The sequence below is a fragment of the Littorina saxatilis genome, linkage group LG2 (assembly GCF_037325665.1).
Source record: "Littorina saxatilis isolate snail1 linkage group LG2, US_GU_Lsax_2.0, whole genome shotgun sequence".
NCBI lineage: Eukaryota > Metazoa > Mollusca > Gastropoda > Littorinimorpha > Littorinidae > Littorina > Littorina saxatilis.
Genome location: NC_090246.1, coordinates 94,916,613 through 94,934,727, shown reverse-complemented (window position 1 = coordinate 94,934,727; position 18,115 = coordinate 94,916,613). Strand labels below are relative to the sequence as shown.

Here is an 18,115-nt window from a genome sequence, read left to right as displayed (position 1 = left end):
CGCTGTCAGCGTGAGTTCGATCCCAGGTTCGGCGGAAATTTATTTCAGAGTCAACTTTGTGTGCAGACTCTCTTCGGTGTCCGAACCCTCCCCCCGTGTACACTACATTGGGTGTGCACGATAAAGATCCCACGATTGACAAAAGGGTCTTTCCTGGCAAAATTGCTTAGGCACAGTTAATAATTGTCTACCTATACCCGTGTCACTTGGAATAATAGGCCGTGAAAGGTAAATATGCGCCGAAATGGCTGCAATCTACTGGCCGCATAAAAATTTCATCTCACACGGCATCACTGCAGAGCGCCTAGAACTGTACCCACGGAATATGCGCGATATAAGCGTCATTGATTGATTGATTGATTAAACTCAAACATTATGCGAAGTCTGAAACATTAAAAATGTTCGTTCATGCTCATATAATGCCTCATATTAATTTTGCTTCGACAGTGTGGGATGGCTGCAGTGATGTTCACTTATTAAAACTCAATTCTTTGTACCGTCGTGCTGCAAAACTTATCCTGTATGAATCGCACATGTCTACAGAAATGAAGTTAAACAGCCTTAATTTCCTTCCCCTAAAACCCCACCTTGCATACAATAAGGCTGTCTTTATGTATAAATTTGTTCATGGTGATGTGCCCAGTTATGTGCAATCCTATTTTACACATGTTACGAAGAGGTATGCGTCTTCCTCCAATTCCTCGTATAGATCTTTATAAATCCAGCTTAGCTTTTTCAGGATCATCTCTGTGGAATTCTTTGCCAATAGAAATCAAACGATCCGCATCCTTAAAGGCCTTTAAAAGGCAGTTGCACACACATTTGATCACACTATAAACTGCCCCTGATGTCTAGTTTCCATTGTGTACTCGGATAATGTATGCAATGCTCTTAAGTGCTTTTTTATGTTTATACTCGACCATTATTTGATGTTTTATTAGTTTAATACTTTGATGAGATACTGTTCATTTTAGGTATAAAATGATAGCATGTGCATGTGTGTAGGTATGCGAGCGCACGCTCGCGCGCGCGAGCATGTGTGTGTGTATATGTGTGCATGTGTGTGTGTGTGTAAGCGAGTGTGAGATTGTGTGTGTGTGTGTATACGTGCGTGTGTGTGTGTATGTGTGTGTGTGTGTGTGTGTGTGTGTGTGTGTGTCTGTGTGTCTGTGCAGTGTGTGTATGTGCGCAGTCTTTGCTTTCGTCTACAATTATTCTCTGTATATTTTCCAAGGACAGGTTGGAAGATTAGGCTAAGCCTAAAACCTTTATCCTTATGTAATAACGTTTTGAGTTCTGAGTTCTGAGTTCTGAGTTCTCTCTCTCTCTCTCTCTCTCTCTCTCTCTCTCTCTCTCTCTCTCTCTCTCTCTCTCTCTCTCTCTCTCTCTCTCTCTCTCTCTCTCTCTCTCTCTCTCTCTCGCTCACCTTCTCTTTTTCTATTTCCCTCCTCTCTCTCTCTCTCTCTCTCTCTCTCTCTCTCTCTCTCTCTCTCTCTCTCTCTCTCTCTCTCTCTCTCTCTCTCTCTCTCTCTCTCTCTCTCTCTCTCTCTCTCTCTGTCGATTGTTTGCTGGTTCGTTCGTTTACTTTGTTTATTTGTCATGTTGCTTTACTTGTTTATCATTTATTAGATATTTGTATTAGAAGTAAGGACCGGTTGTAAGAAAAGGCGTCGCCTTAAACCTCTATCCTCTATAAAAAAACATTTAAACCAACAAAATGTGTGATATGCACCCAGACACGCACTCAATTTTGGTGTCAAATATTGTCCGACTAAAAACAGCATTTTTGTCTCCTTCTTCTTCCCATCACCACCTTCCTCACCTCTTCGTATTCTTCTTCTTGTTCTGGACATATTCGGCAGTCTGTATTATCATCAGTTTATGCTTCTTCGCACACACACACACACACACACACAAACACCCCTTCCGTGTACAGAACTTTTTTTCACAGAAATGTGTTTTATGTCCTTCATTATTCCTATACGTTAACAGAAGTACAGCACACGCATATTTCACCGAATAAATAGATCCATAAGTATTCATTTTATGCCGCTCATGTCCACTCCAAGGAAAGACGCTATATGCATACATCAACAGGACAAAATTAATGGGCTGTAAGGGCTATAACAAAGAAGCAAGTTACTTTTTATTCTGCTCCGTAGAAACGGTGACTAAACACACACATACACAGTGTAGTCTTTGATGTCTCACCTTCAGTCAGGAAACATGCATTTAGAATGAGAGAGTGTCCAGGGGAATGCTGCCCAACACAAGAGACGCACTGTGCACGGGGAAGGTGATTTAGATGGTACTAAAAATCGCTGTCCAAATTTATGATACCCTTCTCCAGCATCTCATGCCTTTCTTATGAGTCAAGCCAACAGCTCCCCTCCGATAGTTTATGCGCCTTCGCTCCGAAGGGGGGAAGACGTGTAGATTGACCCTTAACAGCGGGACATTTAAATAATAGGTCTTAGACCATGCGCCTTCGCTCCGAAGGGGGGGAGACGTGTAAAATGACCCTAAACAGCGGGACATTTAAAGAATAGCTCTTAGACCCTTGTGGGCAATCGACACCTCACAGTTAATCACCCGCTTTCAAGAGGGCACACATCAAGCAGCTCTTCACGACCCCGCCATGGTGCTTTGGTCAAGCCGTGAAAATGACCTCAACATCTAAAGGACCCTTCACAGGGGGTCTCTTGCAGTCCTCGCCCCCTCCGCCGTACACACACCTCCACTCGCACCCCCTACCCCCATCCCCACGAAGCTGCCTTTGCGAAGAGCTCTACCTTTTGAAAAGTCCGCAGGGCAGAGCTCTTCAGTTGGCCTTGGCGCGTTGGTCAAGCCGTTATAAAATGACTTCAGAATCTAAAGGACCCTTCACGGGAGGCTCTTTACAGTCCAACCCCCTCCAGTCTGTTGGCGGAGGTCGTTCGTTGTTGTGACCGCTCTCCGTGAGATGGCCACTTAGCGATAACTTCAGTGTAGACGACCATGAGAGGGGGGCAGAGACAAAGAGTTGTATAGCGTTACTACCGAGGGTGCGACCATCCATCGGGCTTTCGTCATCGTCTTCGCCGCACAGTCAGAAGGGGGTGTTTAGAGACAATAAAACATGCTGGGATGACGGTGGGAGGGGTGAAGGGCTGGAGTCGCCATTTGTCGGACGAGACAGGGGGACATGCTTGCGTCAGCTGGCCGCCTCTTAAATTAGGGTCCTGTCACGAGGAACTGTGAATGTGACCTGTGTCGACACGGTTGAGAAGGGGGGTTGGGGTGGAGTGGTGGTGGAGGGGGTGGATTGGGGGTGGTGGTGATGGGATGGAAGACGTTAGACAAAGAGAAAGAAACGAACCATGCAGATTGACGGGGATCTTCTGAAAGAATAAATTCACATCAAAAAGTAGCACAACTTCATCTTCTGCGTTCAATATTCATGGCCGTCATATCCCTAGGTCGGTACCACAACGACTGCTGATTTTAAAGTGTTGAGTAAAGCACAAGGTTATCCATTATTTTTAATTATACATGTACATAATATGAAAAGAGGTCTGTTTCAATTGCTTAGATTCTTGTGACAGAAAAGGATCACCAAGTTGAACATGACTTACATTAAGCCCCGCATAGAAGTATGATCCAACCATCGAGCAATCAAAGAAAACCAAAGAGGACAATACACATGCCTGAATATAAACTCACTGAAGGCAAACAGTGATGTCAAACCATGCGTGATTCACAAACATTATACATTTTATTCAACAAAATGACTACCATGTGTCCAGTGACGTTGAATACATGAATACGTTGTTACCATAACTCTAAGCCATACACTCAGTACTTCTCAATTCCACGCACACTTGCATAAAATTAATCAGGATGATTCCTTTTGTCCTTAAAGGCAAGTAGATTGTGTTGGAAATTGTACACTCTTGACACGTGACTGACGACAGGGGCGATAACTCCCTGGGAAATAACACATTAGTTCCAACAAGTGCTATTCTCTCTGACATCTTGAAGGATTTTCGGCTCATCTTGTCTTATCTGTCTCAATATTTCACTGTCCCGTACCTTTTTCCTGTAACATCAAACAAGGTCGAGCAGTTTGGCATGGATGCGTGCATATGTTGTCCGTTGTTGGTACGTGGTGAATGCCTTGTTTGAGTTGATGGTGAGATGTCGTCTGTCTACTCTTATTTTGATGTGGGCAGTTTGGATACGTGCATTTTGTGTCCTTGTTATTTGGAAATCGGTATGGTTCGTTTTGGAGGGGGGGGGGGGTGGGAGGGGGGGGAGCGGCCCTGCACATTACTGCGTATTTTATTAACCGTGACGTTTCTGAATAATGTCTTTTTGTTTGTGTTGATGTCTTAATAAAAGTAAGTCGCTTGTTCACTCTTGTTTTGATGTTGGGGTCAATAAAATTATTAATGTGCGGTCTTCTTCTTTTGGGGTGAACGGGTGAATTTAAATAATTCATGACGGCTTTGTTTTAGTATTATGTGTTTGACTTTGCACATGGTTTAATTAAGTAGATGGGCAAATGCAAATGAGTAATGTGTCCATAATCATATCGCATCTGTACGTGTTTCTAGCTATGTGGCCTCTTTTGAATAGACATCAGGGCGTATCGTATCTGTGTTTCTAGCTATATATGTGGTCTCGTTTGTTTAGACACCAGGGCGTGAATGAGTCTTTTCTTGACTGTTGTTTTGTATTTACGTTTCTGACTAAGCGGTCTATTTAGATGGACGTGTCAATGTAGATGCATTTATTTCTGATTTGGAGCGTGTATCTAGATATGCGGTATGTTGGCGAGGACGTGTGAATACGTGTTTTTTTCCTATGTTGTTTTGCTGTTGTAGGGAGGCCTGTTTTGGCGGACAGGTAAGCTATGAACAAGACGGCTTTGACCACACACCCACGCCCATCAAAACACACACACATACAAACACACAAACAAAAACACACACACACACACACACATACACACACACACACATACACATACACACACACACACCTATACACACACACACATACACGCACATGCACACGCACACACACACACACACCACACACACCCACACCCACACACCCGCACACACATAAAAACACACACACACACATACACACACACACATACACACACACGCACACACACACACACACACAAACACACACACACACACACACAAACACACACTTAAAAAAGGCCAGAAGAATTCAAGATTTCTCTACAAGGTTATACAATACTCTTGCATACAAATGACACGACTTATCACAACACAAAAGACAACGCCTTCACAAAAAACATAAACATTAAGACCTTTCCACTCACGAAGACGAGACTTTCTCAAAAGCAGCCATAAAGGAACTCTTCACAAAACAACCCTTGTCTTTCGAAAACTTGTCGAGATGGTACCAGAGGCTTCACACTGTCGTGTTCCAGGAAGTGTCCAACAAATCGTGGGCATATTTCACACATTGCATGAACAACGCCCTGTGTCACCTAGTCAACCCCTTATAGTCGTCACTTGAAAGCCCTGAAAGCAGATCCCCCTTGGGGCTGACGTCTTCTGCGTCATAAGCAGTTCATCACCCAAGACAACAACGTGTGCCTGAAGGAATTAGCGGTGAAGGTGTCTTGGGTTTGGAGATGTATTGGTCTAGCTTTCCTTGAATCATCTGTCTGAGAGAATGGCCCCTAAAGCGTGCGTAAATAAGGTCGTGAACGTATGCATGCATGTGCATGTGTGGGGTGGAAGGCCGTGAGGACAGGGGTGGGGGTGTGGTTGTGATTGTCACGGGTGATGGTGGTGGTGGTGGTGGTGGTGGTGGTAGTGGTGGTGATGTGTGTGTGTGTGTGTGTGTGCGTGTGCGTGTGTGCGTGTGTGTGTGTGTGTGTGTGTGTGTGCGTGTGTGTGTGCGTGTGTGTGTGTGTGGGGGGGGGGGAAGAGGCTAGTGTGTGTGTTTTTGAAGGGGCTCACTGAGCCTGTTCACACAAGGCAAAATACAGTACGTGTCACACAGATTAGTCGGACTGTTTTAATTATTGGTCGATTTTACTGAAAAAAAAATACTGCGTGTTGCATTTGGTATAGAAAATGAATGGCCTTCCATATACGGTCTCAACTAATGAGCACCTAACGTCACACTTCTAAGCATTCAAAAATGACACGCAAACGCAACAAAAACGGACATAATTATATGCGACAGTCGACACAACACGTACACGACAAGTGAGATGACACTGACGTAGAGGGGGAGTAGACAGGTAGAGGACGGACGACTACACCTGAGTGACCGTTACCTGTCAGGTGGGACGAAGAGGAAACTGTCCCGAGGTGTAACCTCTGTACTGTAAAACAGACAACGCTCTGACACCTGCAGGTCTTACCTGTCACTCACGTTCTTCGCGTGTTCTCCGTGTCTCGCTTGATGCCATGGCATGCAGTTGTTTCTGTTGAAAGCTATACTACCTTACTGCGATTGTGTGTGTGTTTGTGGGGTGGGGGGTGGAGGGGTGGGGGTGGGTGAGTGGTACTGGTGGTGGTGTGTGTGTGTGTGTGTGTGTGTGTGTGTGTCTGTGTGTGTCTGTATGTGTGTCTGTGTCTGAATCTATATCTGCCTGCATGTGAGCATGCCTGTCTGCATCTGAAAGAATGTTTGTTTATACATTTTTGTCTGTGTCTGTGTTTGTTTGCGCTTCGGGGTTTCTTAACCTTACATGGAAGTAATGACAAAGGGCTATTTTCTTCAGGTTTGATTAACATAAAATAAACAGAACAAAATAAAAAGACAAATTGTCACTTATTCTTAAACAAACAAGCACACACACACACACACACACACACACACACACACACACACACTCTCACACACACACACACACACACACACACACTCACACACACATATATACACACGGATGCACGCACGCACTCACGACCCCCCCCTATACACACACACACACACACACAACTCATCAACAAGCAACCAGTTACAAACTCAGTAATTGCAAGCTGAAGTCAAGAGGACACTTTAATACAACATGATAAACAATTATACGTGAATTCAGAGAAATAAATAAAACGAGAAGAGAGAAAAGGACAAAAAGAAAGAGAGAATTAAAAGAACGAAAGAAAGAAACAAAGAAACAAACAAGCAGACAAACAAAACAAACAGACAAAAACAAGAAATATATAAAGTAAAATAGTGTATAAAAACAGAAATAAAGAAAGAAACAAGAAATTCCTCCGAGGTAGGAAAAACACCCCCGTTGGTCAAAGGGAAATAACCATTCTCACTGCCACCAACTGAGAAGGTTATTTCCCTTTGACCATTAATATGTCCCTCTATAAGTCCTTGTAGAATCTTAATCCACCAATAACTCCCTAACCGTGTGTTTGACTGGTCCCAATTTTTGTAAGGACCGTCTCAGGAATGTATAGAACCTGTTCACCAAGTTTGGTGACGATCGGTCCGTTCATTCTTGAGATCTATATGCGAACACAAACAAACAAACAAACAAACAAACACATCGACCGAATCCTATACACACTCCTATACCGGGGGTGGAATAAAGAATCAAGAAATGTAGAACACTCATGCCACATCGTGGTCTGAGCAGGTATAGTACATGTAGTACCTACAGCATTTGTAGCCTAATAGTATAATACGCTATCCGGTCAACTCAAACTATAGAGTTCAAGTTAGCGCAATGTGTGTTGGATAGGCACAAATGCATCCAAGAATGTCATGAGAGCGAAACTTTAAGAGAAGTTAGTGTAACACCCTTTATGGGCACAATATACCAGCGCAGTTTCAGCGGCACAGACGACGCACGGCCATTATTTATGCCGCGATAAGGAGTATGACGAGTACTTGGCCTGTTTTCCTTTCATCAAATCAAATCAAATCAAATCAAATTTAATTTTTCAAGGGTTCTGGCATAAGCAATACAACGAGCTTTTTTTCAACCAGCCCTCGCCCAGAGAGGGGACTAATCTAATCACATATTTACACGGAAATTAACGTAGAAAAAAAAGGTAGAGAAAAACAACAACATATGAATATTTACACATTACATATTATACACAAATATATAGCGTCGTGTTTGTAACGTAGTGAAAACAATGCTGAATAAACATGCATGAGTCCTGCTGAAGTTACATGTGAGCGGAGCCCCTTATCTTTGTAAGAACTCACGCTGAGTTTAATGCTTGGCTTTAGTCACTGGATTACTGCCAACCATCTGGGTATTGCGCGCACATTGTAAGCTACTAACTATACACAGACCTTCGTACAGAAGGGGGATGTAGCTCAGATGGTAGAGCGCTCGCTTAGCATGTGAGAGGTACGGGGATCGATACCCTGCATCTCCAAATTTTTTTCTATTTCTTTTTTCTTTCCCCTTTTTACATGTAGTCAAGTTTTGACTGAATGTTTTAACGTAGAGGGGGGAATCGAGGGTGTGGTGTATGTGTGTGTGTGCGTGTGTGTGTGTAGAGCGATTCACACTTCTTCTTCTTCGTCGTTCGCTGAGCGATTCAGACTAAACTACTGGACCGATCTTTATGAAATTTGACATGCGAGTTCCTGGGTATGACATCCCCGGACGTTTTTTTCATTTTTTCGATAAATGTCTTTGATGACGTCATATCCGGCTTTTTTTAAAAGTTGAGGCGGCACTGTCACACCCTCATTTTTCAATCAAATTGATTGAAGTTTTGGCCAAGCAATCTTCGACGAAGGCCGGGGTTTGGTATTGCATTTCAGCTTGGTAGCTTAACAATTAATTAATGACTTTGGTCATTAAAAATCTGAAAATTGTAATTAAAATTAATTTTATAAAACATACCAAATGTACGTTCATCTTATTCTTCATCATTTGCTGATTCCAAAAACATATAAATATGTTATATTCGGGTTAAAAACAAGGTCTGAAAATTAAACATATAAAAATTATTATCAAAATCAAATTTCTGAAATCGATTTAAAAACACTTTCATCTTATTCCTTGTCGGTTCCTGATTCCAAAAACATATAGATATGATATGTTTGGATTAAAAACACGCTCAGAAAGTTAAAACGAAGAGAGGTACAGAAAAGCGTGCTATCCTTCTCAGCGCAACCACTACACCGCTCTTCTTGTCAATTTCACTGCCTTTGTCACGAGCGGTGGACTGACGATGCTACGAGTATACGGTCTTGCTGAAAAATTGCATTGCGTTCAGTTTCATTCTGTGAGTTCGACAGCTTGACTAAATGTTGTATTTTCGCCTTACGCGACTTGTTCTTTTCTTTACCTTTCATACTTATTCCTTCTCTTTTTACATTTAGTCAAGTTTTGACTAAATGTTTTAACATAGAGGGGGAATCGAGACGAGGGTCGTGGTTTCACTGCCTTTTGCACTACGGTCATTGTGAAAAAATGCAGTGCGTTCAGTTTCATTCTGTGAGTTCAACAGCTTGACTAAATGTAGTAATTTCGCCTTACGCGACTTGTTTATTCTTCTATTCTTAACTGGGAGTTACTTATTTTGTTTTGTTGTATATTTGTTTTTTCTTCCACCTCTCAATGTAAAACGCAATCCGGTTACCCAAACTATGGAGTTCAAGTTAGCACAATGTTTGTAGGATTGGCACACATACATTTATATCTTTATCTATGTATGTCATTAGAACACAACTTTTAGAGGAGATAAAACACCCTTTATATCTTTGTAAGAACTCACAGTGAATTTTATCTTGGCCGCTTTAGTCACTGAAGTAAAGCCAACTATCTGCGTATTGCGCGCACATTGCAAAGAAATAACTATACAAAGAGGCCAGACCAGGAAGGGGATGTAGCTCAGATGGTAGAGCGCTCGCTTAGCATGTGAGAGGTACGGGGATCGATACCCTGCATCTCCAATTTCTTTTTTTCCTTCCCGTTTATCATTTCTTTACCTTTCATTCTTATTCATTCCCTTTCTGTTTCTTCTATTCTTAACCCTTGCGTTTCTTATTTTGTTTCCTCATGTATTTGTTTCTCTTTCAACTTATATTTCTCTCTGTCTGATTTGTTTCCCAAAATTAGAATACAAGCAGAATACCTTTTTAACAACAGTTTTGTTAAATAAAGTCTCACATATCGATCTATTATTTCATAACTTCAATCCATCTCAATTTGTAATTCTTCTTTGACTCGTTTAACTTTGTAATTAAACCTAAAACGTAATTGTATACATGTGCCAGTTAAAATGAAAAATTGGAGTGAAAGAAAGAAAGAAAGAAACAAACAAAAAAATAAACTAACAACGAAACAAACAAACAAACAAACGAACAAACAAACAAACAAACAAACAAACAAACAAACAAACAAACAAACAAACAAACAAACAAACAAACAAACTAACTAACAAACAAACATAAATAGATAAAGTGAATTAATGAACACAGAAATAAATAAAGAAAGAAAGAAAAAAATAATAAAGAAATGTAGATAACGCGTGCCACATCTTGGTCTGCGCAGGCACGTATTATACCTACAGCATTTGTAAGAGTTTTATACTTAGCTTTGCAGTTACTGGAGTTCTGCCAACCACCTGAGTATTGCGCGCACATTGCAATGACATAACTATACAAAGAGGCCAGACCAGGAAGGGGATGTAGCTCAGATGGTAGAGCGCTCGCTTAGCATGTGAGAGGTACGGGGATCGATACCCTGCATCTCCAATTTCTTTTTTTCCTTGCCGTTTATCATTTCTTTACCTTTCATTCTTATTCCTTCCCTTTCTGTTTCTTCTTTTCTTAACCCTTCCGTTTCTTATTTTGTTTCCTTATGTATTGGTTTCTCTTTCAACTTATATTTCTCTCTGTCTGATTTGTTTCCCAAAATTAGAATACAAGCAGAATACCTTTTTAACAACAGTTTTGTTAAATAAAGTCTCAGATATCGATCTATTATTTCATAACTTCAATCCATCTCAATTTGTATTTCTTCATTGACTAGTTTAACTTTGTAAGTAAACCTAAAACGTAATTATATTCATGTGCCAGTTAAAATGAAAAATTGGAGTGAAAGAAAGAAACAAACAAACAAACAAATAAACTAACAACGAAACAAACAAACAAACAAACTAACAAACAAACATAAATAGATAAAGTGAATTAATGAACACAGAAATAAATAAAGAAAGACAGAAAAAAAAGAATAAAGAAATGTAGATAACGCATGCCACATCTTGGTCTGCGCAGGCAAGTATTATACCTACAGCATTTGTAAGAGTTTTATACTTAGCTTTGCAGTTACTGGAGTTCTGCCAACCACCTGAGTATTGCGCGCACATTGCAATGACATAACTATACAAAGAGGCCAGACCAGGAAGGGGATGTAGCTCAGATGGTAGAGCGCTCGCTTAGCATGTGAGAGGTACGGGGATCGATACCCTGCATCTCCAATTTCTTTTTTCCTTGCCGTTTATCATTTCTTTACCTTTCATTCTTATTCCTTCCCTTTCTGTTTCTTCTTTTCTTAACCCTTCCGTTTCTTATTTTGTTTCCTTATGTATTGGTTTCTCTTTCAACTTATATTTCTCTCTGTCTGATTTGTTTCCCAAAATTAGAATACAAGCAGAATACCTTTTTAACAACAGTTTTGTTAAATAAAGTCTCAAATATCGATCTATTATTTCATAACTTCAATCCATCTCAATTTGTATTTCTTCATTGACTAGTTTAACTTTGTAAGTAAACCTAAAACGTAATTGTATACATGTGCCAGTTAAAATGAAAAATTGGAGTGAAAGAAAGAAACAAACAAACAAACAAATAAACTAACAACGAAACAAACAAACAAACAAACAAACAAACAAACAAACAAACAAACAAACAAACAAACAAACAAACAAACAAACAAACAAACTAACTAACAAACAAACAAACATAAATAGATAAAGTGAATTAATGAACACAGAAATAAATAAAGAACGAAAGAATACAGATATGTAGATAACGCATGCCACATCTTGGTCTGCGCAGGCAAGTATTATACCTACAGCATTTGTAAGAGTTTTATACTTAGCTTTGCAGTTACTGGAGTTCTGCCAACCACCTGAGTATTGCGCGCACATTGCAATGACATAACTATACAAAGAGGCCAGAGCAGGAAGGGGATGTAGCTCAGATGGTAGAGCGCTCGCTTAGCATGTGAGAGGTACGGGGATCGATACCCTGCATCTCCAATTTCTTTTTTTCCTTGCCGTTTATCATTTCTTTACCTTTCATTCTTATTCCTTCCCTTTCTGTTTCTTCTTTTCTTAACCCTTCCGTTTCTTATTTTGTTTCCTTATGTATTGGTTTCTCTTTCAACTTATATTTCTCTCTGTCTGATTTGTTTCCCAAAATTAGAATACAAGCAGAATACCTTTTTAACAACAGTTTTGTTAAATAAAGTCTCAGATATCGATCTATTATTTCATAACTTCAATCCATCTCAATTTGTATTTCTTCATTGACTAGTTTAACTTTGTAAGTAAACCTAAAACGTAATTATATTCATGTGCCAGTTAAAATGAAAAATTGGAGTGAAAGAAAGAAAGAAACAAACAAACAAATAAACTAACAACGAAACAAACAAACAAACAAACAAACAAACAAACTAACAAACAAACATAAATAGATAAAGTGAATTAATGAACACAGAAATAAATAAAGAAAGACAGAAAATAAATAAAGAAATGTAGATAACGCATGCCACATCTTGGTCTGCGCAGGCAAGTATTATACCTACAGCATTTGTAAGAGTTTTATACTTAGCTTTGCAGTTACTGGAGTTCTGCCAACCATATGAGTATTGCGCGCACATTGCAATGACATAATTATACAAGGAACTTAGTCGATAAATATCGACAGGGGGCCGACAAATGGTTTAAATGGGAAATGTGTGTATATGGGTGTGGGTTTGAAACAAACAAACAAACCAACCCATGTGAACCCCGGGCCGCAGGCCTTCGATGTAGTGATTGAAAAAAAAGGATGTTCTCAAATGGTTCAATTCTCATTTGGTCTGATTCTCAAATGGTACCGGTATACTCCCCCCCCCCCCCTGGCCGCAGGCCTAGGAGTAAAATTTTTATAGACACTGACCTTCTTCCCAGGGGTCATTGACCCAGTTTTAGCTATGAGAGGTGGTTCGCCCAGAGGCTGTAGAGTATACTGGGGCGGTCTCTTTGATGTCTTGAGAGGAAACTTGGCCAGGGTAGTACATGCACCAGAACTGGTGGACACCAAGGACAAACATGAAATCGAAGCAGTTTGCTTTCAGAGAGAACGGTCGTCAGCAACTCAAACTTCTCTGTTTTTTTTTTTTTTTTTAATCTGACTTTCTTTGTGGCCCCCTGACTCCGCCCCCTCCCTCTGTAAGGACCCCCCTCCACAAGGACCGATTTTTGTCAACATTTTAAAGGTCGCTAGAGAGGGGTTCCACTGTATGACCTAACCGCTACTGGCAGACGGCCTCAATCTTCACGCGCAAAGACGAGATTAATAGGTGCTCGGTTTTGGTATTTTGAATTACATTACATTAAACCTTTGTTGGGTTTCATGGTCATGGCAACAGCCATAATAATATTACATGATGTATAATATCATATTTCAGCATATGTGAATTACATGTCATCATACTAAACTGTCATACATTTTTATTCCTACATTATTCTGATTGATCACAACCAAACCTACTATCATTGGACACATCCAAATGCAAGCGCCTGTTCTTGACAATTTCTCTCTGATCTAAATATAAAATCAGTGCAATTTCCTGGGTCGGGCTTTGCCACAGACACTCACGGTTTGGCCTGTAGGTAAAATGTACAATGTATTTTCTGATTTGTGCACAAAAGCTTTTTTTCTTTTTTCTTTTTTTTAACATAACAATGTTTAATGTCACTGTATGTTTAAAAGACCATGGTCATATTTGTAAAAAAAATGTTAAATTAGAAAATAAATAACATTTTGGTTCATGATTTTTCCTACACCTGTGCTAAAAATAAGAAATAAAAATGTTGGGTATATAAGTCACTCAAATACAGCTAGGTATGAATGGCTCGGTTTGAGTTTGTTGCAGTTGACCCTGCACAATGCGACATATCATGTTTTTGTTGAACAATTTTGACGTCACCCCTCCCATAGGGTGACGTATTTCACAACTTCCTGTGTTACACAAACTCTGTGATGACCAATTTTGACGTCACCCCTCCCATAGGGTGACGGATTTCACAACTTTCTACAGATGAACAATTTTGACGTCACCCCTCCCATAGGGTGACGGATGTCACAACTTCCTGTGTACACAAACTGATGACGTATTTCACAACAAAATGGCGCTGCCCATGGTCAACCTCGAAACTATCCGTATAGAATGGGGGCGTCCTCGCCCCCATAACAAAGAGGCCAGATCAGGAAGGGGATGTAGCTCAGATGGTAGAGCGCTCGCTTAGCATGTGAGAGGTACGGGTATCGATACCCTGCATCTCCAATTTCTTTTTTCCTTCCCGCTTATTATTTCGTTACCTGTCATTCTTATTCCTTCCCTTTCTGTTTCTTCTATTTTTAACCCTTGCGTTTCTTATTTTGTTTCCTTATGTATTGGTTTCTGTTTCAACTTATATTTCTTTCTGTGTAATTTGTTTCCCAAAATTCGAATACATGCACAATCCCTTTTTTTAAAGCAGTTTTGTTAAATAAAGTCTCAGATATCGATGTATTATTTCATAACTCCAATCCATCTCAATTTTTAATTCTTCATTGGCTCGTTGTTAGTAAAACCCGGCTAAAACGTAATTGTATACATGTGCCAGATAAAAGGACAAATTGGAGTGAAAGAAAGAAAGAAAGAAAGAAAGACAGACAGACAGAAGGAAGGAAGACAGAAAGACAGAAAGACAAAAAGAAACAAACAAACAAACTAACTAACTAACAAACAAAAACAAATATAAATAGATAAAGTGAATTGATGAACACAAAAATAAATAAAGAAAGAAAGAAAGAAGAAAGAAATGTAGAAAACGCATACCACATCTTGGTCTGCTCATGCAGGCAAGTATACCTACAGCATTTGTAAGAGTTTTATGCTTAGCTTTGCAGTTACTGGAGTTCTGCCAACCATCTGGGTATTGCGCGCACATTGTAAATCAATTGCTATACAAAGCAAGTCCTGGCAGTAAGGGGATGTAGCTCAGATGGTAGAGCGCTCGCTTAGCATGTGAGAGGTACGGGGATCGATACCCTGCATCTCCAATTGTTTTCTTTCTGTTTTTTCCTTCCCGTTTTTCTTTTCTCTAACTTTCTTTCTTATTCCTTTTGTTTCTTTTTCTTCTATTTGTAACCCTCGCGTCACTTATTTTGTTTCGTTATGTATTGGTTTCTCTTTCAACTTATATTCATTTCTGTCTGATTTGATTCCCAAAATAAGAATACATGCACAATCCCTTTTTAAAAACTGTTTCGTGAAATAAAGTCTCAGATATCGATCTATATTATTTCATAACTCCAATCCATCTCAATTTATAATTCTGTATTGACTCGTTTAACTTTGTTAGCAAACATAATAAAAAGTTATTGTAAACATGTGCCAGATAAAGTGAAAAATTGGAGTGAAAGAAAGAAAGAAACTTGACTAAATGTAAAAAAGAGTTACTTATTTTGATTCGTTGTGTATTTGTTTCTCTTCCACCTCTCTATGTAAAACGCTATCCGGTCACTCAAGGTATGGAGTTCAAGATAGCACAATGTCTGTATAGGATTGGCACACATACTGTATATATCTATATCTACGTATGTCATGAGAACACAACTGTGCGAGGAGATAAAACATCCTTTATCTTTGTAAGAACTCACGGTGAGTTTCATTCTTGGCAGCAGTCACTGAAGTGTAGCCAACCATCTTGGTATTGCGCGCACATTGTAAGTCAGTAACAGTACAAAGCAAACCCGTTCAGGAAGGGGATGTAGCTCAGATGGTAGAGCGCTCGCTTAGCATGTGAGAGGTACGGGGATCGATACCCTGCATCTCCAATTTATTTCTTTTGTATATTTCCTTTCTGTTTTTCTTTTCTTTTCGTGCTGTTAATTTACTTCAATTAGTTATCTATTTTTCCATCTTATTATTTGTTCATTTATTATTTCATGTAATAAATTGCTTACTTTTTGATTTATCTTTCTTTTTACATTTAGTCAAGTTTTGACTAAATGTTTTAACATAGAGGGGGAATCGAGACGAGGGTCGTGGTGTGTGTGTGTGTCTCTGTGTGTGTGTGTGTGTGTGTGTGTGTGTGTGTGTGTGTGTGTGTGTGTGTGTGTGTGTGTGTGTGTGTGTGTGTGTGTGTGTGTGTGTAGAGCAATTGAGAGTAAACTACTGGACCGATCTTTATGAAATTTGACATGAGATTTCCTGGGTATGATATCCCCGGAGTTTTTTTCTCATTTTTTGATAAATGTTTTTGATGGCGTCATATCCGGCTTTTTGTAAAAGTTGAGGCGGCACTGTCACACCCTCATTTTTCAATCAAATTGATTGAAATTTTGGCCAAGCAATCTTCGACGAAGGCCGAACTTTGGTATTGCATTTCAGCTTGATGGCTTAAAAATTAATTAATGACTTTGGTCATTAAAAATCTGAAAATTGTAAAAAAAAATATTTTTTTATAAAACGATCCAAATTTACGTTCATTTTATTTTTCATCATGTTCTGATTCCAAAAACATATAAATATGTTATATTCGGATTAAAAACAAGGTCTGAAAATTAAACATATAAAAATTATTATCAAAATCAAATTTCCGAAATCGATTTAAAAACAATTTCATCTTATTCCTTGTCGGTTTCTGATTCCAAAAACATATAGATATGATATGTTTGGATTAAAAACACGCTCAGAAAGTTAAAACGAAGAGAGGTACAGAAAAGCGGCGAAACCACTACCGCGCTGAACAGGCTCGTCAGTTTCACTCCGTTTTGCACAAGCGGCGGACTACAGTCATTGTGAAAAAATGCAGTTTGTTCAGTTTCATTCTGTGAGTTCCACAGCTTGACAAAACAATGTAGTAATTTCGCCTTACGCGACTTGTTATTTACTTAGTTTTTATTCCTTAATTCATTCATTTATTCATGTATTGATTATGATTAACATACTTATTTCGGTAGTTGTTTTTTTTCATTCATTCAAGCATGAATTGATTTAGTTCTATATTTATTTCTCTCAATCTCAGATGATACAAGAATTTAAAGAAATGTAGTCTTCATACAAAGAGATGTCGCAATGAAATGAAAGTTGTAATTCCTCGTACAGGAAAAGAAAAAACATCACAAAACACTGTTACAAACTAATATACTTCAACAAGTTTTTTAAGACAAAGGCGATCAAACTCTTCCAACGTTAATGTTACAAGGCACGGAAGAGTAGGAACCCCAGAATGTGAGGGTTTAATTATATAATCGTCGACAGATAAAAGCTACATTGAGGCATCATTATTTACCAAACTTAGTCGAGAAGAAAAGACTGGTAGGGCTAAAACAAATAAAGGAAGATTTAGGAAATTTTACTCGTCGAATAAAACAATCAGTAACACTTTAGATTGTAATTTCAAAATAAAAGAATGGAGATGCAGGGTATCGATCCCCGTACCTCTCACATGCTAAGCGAGCGCTCTACCATCTGAGCTACATCCCCTTCATGTCTACCTGAGCTACCTGACGCAACTTTAACCCTTTCTCCTCAGCAAGCGTGAACATTTTCATATCCTCACCGCCACGTGACAACGTCGTAACAATGGAACGACCTTCTCCGTGCGGAAGTCGAATGCGCAGGTGCTCCTCCTTTTTGCAACCATTGAGTTGAAGTGTCTTTCTTTTTCAGAGCAGGTACAATAAACACAATAGTGAAACAAGTCGCGTAAGGTGAAATTACTACATTTAGTCAAGATGTGGAACTCACAGAATGAAACTGAACGTAGTCCGCCGCTAGTGCAAAAGGCAGTGAAAGTGACGAGCCTGTTTGGCTCGGTTGCGCTGTGCTTCATAGTACGCTTTACTGTACCTCTCTTCGTTTTAACTTTCTGAGCGTGTTTTT

The 18,115-nt window shown here is 39.5% G+C and overlaps 8 non-coding genes across 8 annotated transcripts; 7 read left to right on the top strand and 1 right to left on the bottom strand.

Annotated features, from left to right (window-relative positions):
- Positions 1–8,314: 8,314 nt before the first annotated feature.
- Positions 8,315–8,387, top strand: Trnaa-agc (transfer RNA alanine (anticodon AGC)). Its single transcript has one exon. It is a non-coding gene; the product is annotated as a tRNA-Ala (tRNA).
- Positions 8,388–9,845: 1,458 nt separating this feature from the next.
- On the top strand, positions 9,846–9,918 carry Trnaa-agc (transfer RNA alanine (anticodon AGC)). The gene has a single exon. It is a non-coding gene; the product is annotated as a tRNA-Ala (tRNA).
- Positions 9,919–10,649: 731 nt separating this feature from the next.
- Positions 10,650–10,722, top strand: Trnaa-agc (transfer RNA alanine (anticodon AGC)). The gene has a single exon. It is a non-coding gene; the product is annotated as a tRNA-Ala (tRNA).
- Positions 10,723–11,374: 652 nt separating this feature from the next.
- On the top strand, positions 11,375–11,447 carry Trnaa-agc (transfer RNA alanine (anticodon AGC)). Its single transcript has one exon. It is a non-coding gene; the product is annotated as a tRNA-Ala (tRNA).
- A 710-nt stretch (positions 11,448–12,157) lies between these two features.
- Trnaa-agc (transfer RNA alanine (anticodon AGC)) lies at positions 12,158–12,230 on the top strand. Its single transcript has one exon. It is a non-coding gene; the product is annotated as a tRNA-Ala (tRNA).
- Positions 12,231–15,212: 2,982 nt separating this feature from the next.
- On the top strand, positions 15,213–15,285 carry Trnaa-agc (transfer RNA alanine (anticodon AGC)). Its single transcript has one exon. It is a non-coding gene; the product is annotated as a tRNA-Ala (tRNA).
- A 704-nt stretch (positions 15,286–15,989) lies between these two features.
- Trnaa-agc (transfer RNA alanine (anticodon AGC)) lies at positions 15,990–16,062 on the top strand. Its single transcript has one exon. It is a non-coding gene; the product is annotated as a tRNA-Ala (tRNA).
- Positions 16,063–17,643: 1,581 nt separating this feature from the next.
- Trnaa-agc (transfer RNA alanine (anticodon AGC)) lies at positions 17,644–17,716 on the bottom strand. Its single transcript has one exon. It is a non-coding gene; the product is annotated as a tRNA-Ala (tRNA).
- Between the last annotated feature and the right edge of the window lie 399 nt (positions 17,717–18,115).